Source organism: Megalopta genalis, unplaced genomic scaffold (genome assembly GCF_051020955.1).
Source record: "Megalopta genalis isolate 19385.01 unplaced genomic scaffold, iyMegGena1_principal scaffold0591, whole genome shotgun sequence".
NCBI classification, from domain to species: Eukaryota; Metazoa; Arthropoda; class Insecta; order Hymenoptera; family Halictidae; genus Megalopta; species Megalopta genalis.
Genome location: NW_027476660.1, coordinates 87501 through 95000, shown reverse-complemented (window position 1 = coordinate 95000; position 7500 = coordinate 87501). Strand labels below are relative to the sequence as shown.

At 56.7% G+C, this 7500-nt stretch overlaps 1 pseudogene; it reads left to right on the top strand.

The window, feature by feature from the left end:
- LOC143263439 (large subunit ribosomal RNA) overlaps window positions 1-459 on the top strand; it is a 2994-nt pseudogene extending 2535 nt beyond the window's left edge.
- The last annotated feature ends 7041 nt before the right edge of the window (window positions 460-7500 follow it).

The following is a 7500-nucleotide window of genomic DNA, read 5'->3' as shown; positions in this document are numbered from 1 at the left end:
TCGGGCTTGGTCGGGAAGCGGGTCTGGCTGACGTGCCGGGCCTGGGCGAGGTGAACGGCTCTCGTGGCTGGGATCCGAGCTCGGTCCCGTGCCTTGGCCTCCCGCGGATCTTCCTTGCTGCGAGGCTTCCGTGGCGTTTCCCATCGGTGCGGTCGTCCTCTTCGGCCGCCATTCAACGCTCAGCTCAGAACTGGCACGGACTAGGGGAATCCGACTGTCTAATTAAAACAAAGCATTGCGATGGCCCCCACGGGTGTTGACGCAATGTGATTTCTGCCCAGTGCTCTGAATGTCAACGTGAAGAAATTCAAAAAAGCGCGGGTAAACGGCGGGAGTAACTATGACTCTCTTAAGGTAGCCAAATGCCTCGTCATCTAATTAGTGACGCGCATGAATGGATTAACGAGATTCCCATCTGTCCCTATCTGGCGGCGGTGGCGGTCTGTGGCCACCCAGGGCGGGAGATAACCCCCGAACTAGCCCTCGCGTAGGAGGGTTGATCGGCCGAGTCGATGGGTGTATCGGCGATGAAGGCATTAGAGACCGTCAGTGCGTCGTACATGTAGTACTTCGCATAATGGCGAGGCCCTGATTTAGCATACGGGCTGTGGCGTGTTCTTTGTACAGCACTGTATGTGCTGTATGACTTCCGACTGGGGAACTGTTGTCACTCGTGGCATCAGTTCCCCAGTTTACGTTAAACGGTTTTTCAGACCGTTTTTCGTGGGCGGAACACGCCACTAGACAACACTCCGCTGGGTTCAGGAATACATGGGATGCAATCAATCCCCTGGGCAACCCAGGCCGCAAGGGGCAAACGTGCCCTAGCCACACTTGAGCCTCCACGAAAAAGGTACCGCTGGATAGCTCGTGTTCTTAAATACGCAGCGAACTGAACGAAGTGTGGTGGAGAGGAAGAGGCAGCCTCTCCGACTGCTGTCTCCCACGTGTTTGCCGTGCGTGGCGACCCTTGTCGTCGGAAAAGAGGATCCTGGGATCTGAGGGGGCCCTCTCCTGCGGGTGAGACGTCCCCAACACGTACCTTTGGCCTCTGCTTCGGCTAGATGGGCGGCTGGACGAGAAAAGCAGCCCTGGTCCAGTCAATCGGCTTGGAACGACCACACGCTTCGGGCAAGTGGGTTCTGCTGGGCGAGGACGCGGGCTGGGTAAGGAAACCGACCCAGCCAGCAGACTATATTCGGTGCGTAGCCCTAACTCAGCCTTTGGCGGGTTCCAAATTGTGTGGGTCGGTGGTGGCCGGGGAGCGCACTGGATGAAAGACCAAGACACATTATGGGTCTTAATAAAATTAATGAACAAAAAACTAAGCGTCCAAAGACGACGGGTCCAGCTCCTACTCGGAGTGAAGCCGTCGCCGCAGACGCGGGAACTGCAAATGCAGCTGTCAGTCCCCCCGCGTCTGTGAGAAAGACAAGATCCGGGAAGGTGATTAATATCGCCAATCCTCGTGTGATCTTGCAAAGATGTGTGACTCCCACGCGAGCGGTCTCGGTGAAAACCGAGCCCACGGTAGAAGGTACGCCGGACACCGGCAACGTGGAAGTAATCGAACGAGTCGGAGACACGTCACTCGTGAAGGTGCAGTCGGCACCCGAGCGTGTCGAGGACCCTACTGGTGACGGTTGGCAAACCGTCACCAAAAAGTCAAAGCGAGCCAAGCCGGGCGCACCCACCGGCAAGGCCGCAGTAAACCGGGCCAGGAGACCGAAGGGGACGTTCTCCGGGCAGAAGGTACGGCCTCTCGATCTCGTAAGAGACGAAGCCTTTAGGCGAGTGTCCGAAATACGGACCTTTTGCTTTCGACCTGAGTCGAAAGTCAATAAGGAGTCCGGGTCAAAGATACTCGCCGAGGTTGAGGCACTCAACGAGCTGGTCCAGGAGCTTATTCAACGGAATAGCTTCGTCGAAGGGCAGCTCGCCGCGGTCAGGGCGGACCTAAAAGCGCGTCCTGCCGTAATGAGTGCGATGCGACCTGGGCCGTCCAAGGGAACTCTCCCGAAGACGGCCTGCAACGCCGCGCAGTCGACTTACGCCCATGTGAACAAAGTCGACTGCAAAGGAGCTTCTCCGGAAGCGGGGAGACGGCCACAATCGCAGCATGTGGTAAGAATCTTCCCGCCGAAGGAAAAAGGACAGAGCAGCGAAGTTACGAAGGTTACTGTTCTGTCCCTCATTAAACCAGCGAAGGAGGCGATCCGAGTAAAGTCGGTCCGACGCATCCACTCCGGTGGCATCGTCGTCGAGACCGACCGAAAGGAGGACCTGAAAGCCTTCGTTGGCAATAAGAAGCTCCGGAGCGCGGGTCTGTCCGTCTCCTTACCCACCAAGCGGGACCCCGAGGTTTTAGTTTACGACGTCCCGCGTCGGATGGGTAAGGACGAAATTGCCTCCAGTATTTGGAGGCAAAATCTCTGCGATGCGAACCAGAAGGATGTGCCTTCGGGAATTCGGGTCAGCCGCATGGCTGGCAAGACCCCGGAGACAGCCAACTGGGTCGTTGCCGTCAGTCCGCAGAATCTTCAGCGGCTGAAGCAGAGGGGTAGCCGAGTTTACCTTGGATGGAACTCCTGTCGTGTACGGGATTTCGTCCAGGTGCTTCGGTGCTACCGTTGCCAACGCTTCGGGCATACCTCGAAGCGTTGTAAATTCAAGGAGGACGTGTGCGGTCACTGCTCCCAAAAGGGGCATACCTTCACGCTCTGTAGCAAGAAGAGTGAACCTCCGGTCTGCTCTAATTGCAAGGACAGAGGGTGGGCTAGTGCACACAAGTCGCGGGACCCAGCTTGCGCTTCCTATCAGGCGGCGCTAGCTTTGGAGTCGTCCCGTGTCCGACTTGAGTGACGGGCAGACGTGGACTTGTCCACTCCGCCATTCGAACGGCATGCTGGGCGGACCCCTCGGGGTTCGTCCCCTCGGGCCAGGCTGAAGCCCCTCTTGCGGAGATAAATTGACTTTAACACTACTCCGTCAAGAGTGCCTGGATTGGGTTGGACTCGAGGTGGCAGCGGGAGTAGCACGTTGTCTTCCCCTGTCACGATAACGAACGAGGGTAGAGCCAGACCATCGGCACGCGTCGAGAGAGCGGCTAGTATAGTCCACATAGGACCCAGGCATAGCCCATCTTTAGACTCACAACGACGACACTAACTGTCCCTATCTGGCGGGCGGTGGCGGTCTGTGGCCACCCAGGGTTGAGAGGCGACCCCCGAACTAGTCCTCGCGAAGGTTGTTGCTACTACCGAGTCGATGGATGCGTCGACGATGAAGGCATTTTAGACCGTCAGTGCGTCGTACATGTAGTACTTCGCATAATGGCGAGGCCCGAGATTAAGCATGCGGGCTGTGGCGTGTTCATGTACAGCATTGAATATGCTGTACTACTCCTTAGCGGGGGACTGTTGTCACTTGTGGCTGCAGTCCCCCGCGTCACGTTATGCGGTTTTTCTGGTCTAACTGGAATGCCGCATTTTCGTTGTCTGAACACGCCACGAAGCAACACGCCGTCGGATTGAATGTTGCTGCTGAGCCGATAGGTGCATCGGCGATGAAAGCACTTGAGACCGCCAGTGCGTTGTACATGTAGTACTTCGCATAATGGCGAGGCCCTTGAACTAAGCATACGGGCTGTGGTGTGTTCATGTACAGCATTGAATATGCTGTACTACTCCCATCCGGGGGACTGTTGTCACTTGTGGCTTCAGTCCCCCGCGTTACGTTATGCGGTTTTTCTGGTCTGACTGGAATGCCGCATTTTCGTTATCTGAACACGCCACAAAGCAACACGCCGACGGAGTGAATGCTGCCGAGTTGACGGATGCATCAGATGCATCGGCGATGAGGGTGTTTTGAGACCGCCAGTGCGTTGTACATGTAGTACTTCGCATAATGGCGAGGCCCTTGAACTAAGCATACGGGCTGTGGCGTGTTCATGTACAGCATTGAATATGCTGTACTACTCCCTACCGGGGGACTGTTGTCACTTGTGGCTGCAGTCCCCCGCGTCACGTTATGCGGTTTTTCTGGTCTGACCGGAATGCCGCATTTTCGTTGTCTGAGCGCGCCACGTAGCAACATGCCGCTGGATCTAGAAATCGGGATGCAACCAATCGCCTGGGCAACCCAGGCCGCAAGGGGCAAACGTGCCCTAGCCACACTTGAGCCTCCACGAAAAAGGTACCGCTGGATAGCTCGTGTTCTCAAAACGCAGCGAACCGAACGAAGTGTGGTGGAGAGGAAGAGGCAGCCTCTCCGACTGCTGTCTCCCGCGTGTTTGCCGTGCGTGGCGACCCTTGTCGTCGGAAAAGAGGATCCTGGGATCTGAGGGGGCCCTCTCCTGCGGGTGAGACGTCCCCAACACGTACCTTTGGCCTCTGCTTCGGCTAGATGGGAGGCTGGACGAGAAAAGCAGCCCTGGTCCAGTCAATCGGCTTGGAACGACCATACGCTTCGGCGAGTGGGTTCTGACGGGCGAGGACGCGGGCTGGGTTGAGTAATCGGCCCAGTCAGCAGACTATGTCCGGTGCGTAGCCCTAACCCAGCCTGATGGCGGGTTCCAAAATGTGTGGGTCGGTGGTGGCCGGGGAGCGTACCGGATGAAAGAAAGATTCACATTATGGGATCTAAATCGAAAACACAAATTGAACGATCAAAGTCGGCGGGTCCAGCTCCTACTCGGAGTGAAGCCGTCGCCACAGACGCGGAAGCTACAGCAGCAGCTGTTAGCCCTCCTGCGTCTGCGAAAAAGACAAGGTCCGGGAAGGTGTTAAACATCGCCAATCCTCGTGTGACCTTGGAGAGATGCGTGACACCCACGCGAGCGGTCTCGGTGAAAACTGAGGCCACGGAAGAAGGCGCGCCGGACACCGGTAACGTGGGGACAGCGCCCAAGTCGGGGGACTCCCCCAGCCGCAAGGCTGGGAAGGGGAAACCCAAAAAAATCGAACAAGTCAAAGACACGCTCGTGAAGGTGCAACCGGCACCCGTGCGTGTCGAAGACCCCGAAGGTGGCGGTTGGAAAACCGTCACCAAAAAATCGAAGCGTGCCAAGCCAGTCGCACCTACTGGCAAGGCCGCAGCAAACCAGGCCAGGAAATCGAAGGGGACGGTTTCCGGGCACAAGGTACGGCCTCTCGATCTCGTGAGAGACGAAGCCTTCAGGCGAGTATCGGAGATACGGACCTTTTGCTTTCGACCCGAGTCGAAAGTCAACAAGGAGTCCGGGTCGAAGATACTAGCAGAAGTCGGAGCACTCAACGAGTTGGTCCAGGAGCTGATTCAAAGAAACAGCTTCGTCGAAGGGCAACTCGCCGCGGTCAGGGCGGACCTAAAAGCGCGCCCTGCCGTAATGAGTGCGGCGCGACCTGGGCCGTCCAAGGGATCCCTCCCGAAGACGGTCTCCAATGCCGCGCAGTTGACCTACGCCCAAGTGGCAAAGGTCAACCAGTCAGCGACTCCGGAGGCGAGAAGACCACCGACACAATACGTGGTGCGTATCTTCCCGCCAAAGGATAAAGGACAGAACAGCGATGCTACTAAGAGAGCTGTTCTGTCGATCGTAAAACCTGCGAAGGAGGCGATCCGTGTCAGATCGGTTCGACGCATCCACTCCGGTGGCATCGTCGTCGAAACCGATCGCAAGGAGGACCTAAAAGCCTTCGTAGGCAATAAGAAGCTGGCGAGTGCGGGACTGTCCGTCTCCTTGCCCAGCAAACGGGACCCCGAGGTCCTGATTTATGACATTCCGAAAGGGATGGGCAAGGAGGAAATTGCCTCCAGTCTTTGGAGGCAAAACCTCTCTGAGGCGTCCCAGAAGGATGTGCCTTCGGGTGTTCGGGTCAGTCGCATGGCTGGCAAGACCCCGGAGACAGCCAACTGGGTAGTGGCCGTCAGTCCGCAGATTCGTCGGCGGCTGGCGCAGAGAGGGGACCGGGTGTACCTTGGGTGGAGTTCCTGCCGTGTGCGGGACTTCATACAGGTCACCCGTTGCTATAAGTGCCAGCGCTTCGGGCACACCGCGAAGCGCTGTAAATTCAAAGAGGATGTCTGCGGACATTGTGCCGAAAAAGGGCACGGCTATGCGCTCTGCAGCAGGAAGAGCAAGCCTCCGGTTTGTTCCAACTGCAAAGACAGAGGGCGGCCACACGACCATAAGTCGCGAGACCCGGCCTGCGCCTCCTATCAGGAAGCGCTGGTTTTGGAGATGTCTCGCATTAGACAGGAATAATAATTTGAATCTCGAATGGATAGTACAAACGACCGGCGACGCTCGAGAGTCATACGGGTCATGCAGCATAACATGCAGCGGGCCCGAAACGTGACCGACGAAGTCCGGACTGAGATGCATAGGCGAGGGGTAGATGTGTTGCTTGCACAAGAGCCATATAGCTGGCGGGGTACTGTGCCCGGGCTAGGCTTGAGAACGAGGCTGATCACGGCAGGCGAACCGGTGATGGCTGCAATAGCGGTCAGAAACCCGGATCTAACCGTGGTCAAAGTCTCTAACTTGTGCGACACGCATTTGTCCTGTGTCAGCATCTCGGGTTCGTTTGGGAGCTTCTTCCTGATCAGCCAGTACTTTCAATGCTCCGATGACGTTGAATCAGGTCTGGCGCGGTTGGAGAGAGCTCTTTCCGCACTTAAGCATAACCGAGTCATTATCTCTGCCGACGTTAACGCGAAATCAGCCCAGTGGGGCAGCGCGGAGACGGACGTGAGAGGCCGTAAACTCGAAGAGTTTATCGTGAGCCATGGCTTGGTTGTCTTGAACGAGGCTGGAAACGCTCCGACGTTTTCCAGCCCTAGTGGACAGTCATACATCGACGTCACACTATCGACACCTGATATTTGCGACAAGGTGCGAGGTTGGAAGGTCCGCGAGGACCTGACGACCAGCGACCACCGAGTCATAGAGTTTTCTCTGAGTTTTTGCGCCGAGGACGGTGCTGCCGAAATTAGTAGCAACAGCAGCACCAACCGGAACGGATTATTACCAAGGTTCCGACTCCGAAGCGCAAAATGGCCCGAGTTCGACAAGGCGCTGCAGGAAAGTAAGAGGAGTATATCCCCCGATCCATTGAACAATAAGGGGGATGTCGAACATCTAGCACAGGAGATCGAAAGAATGATCGTCCAAGCGTGCGACTCCTCGATGCCAACCAAGCAGTGGCATTCAAAATCCGTCCCATGGTGGACGGCCGACCTGACGAGGCAAAAGAGGCGAGTCTACAAACTTAGACGAGCCTCGCAGAACGCAGCATGTTCAGAGGAGCAGAGGGCGGCCAAGAGGACCGAGTATCTTAAACAGAGAAAGGCCTACAAAGCCGCCATCAAAGCTGCTCGGTCGCACAGCTGGCGTGCATTCGTGACCGAGCAGGGAAACAAGGAACCCTGGGGCCTCATTTATAAGATCACGAGGCAGAAGATGACAGCCAGCACGGTCATCTCGAATATAAATCGTAACACTGCCCAGGGTTACACCAC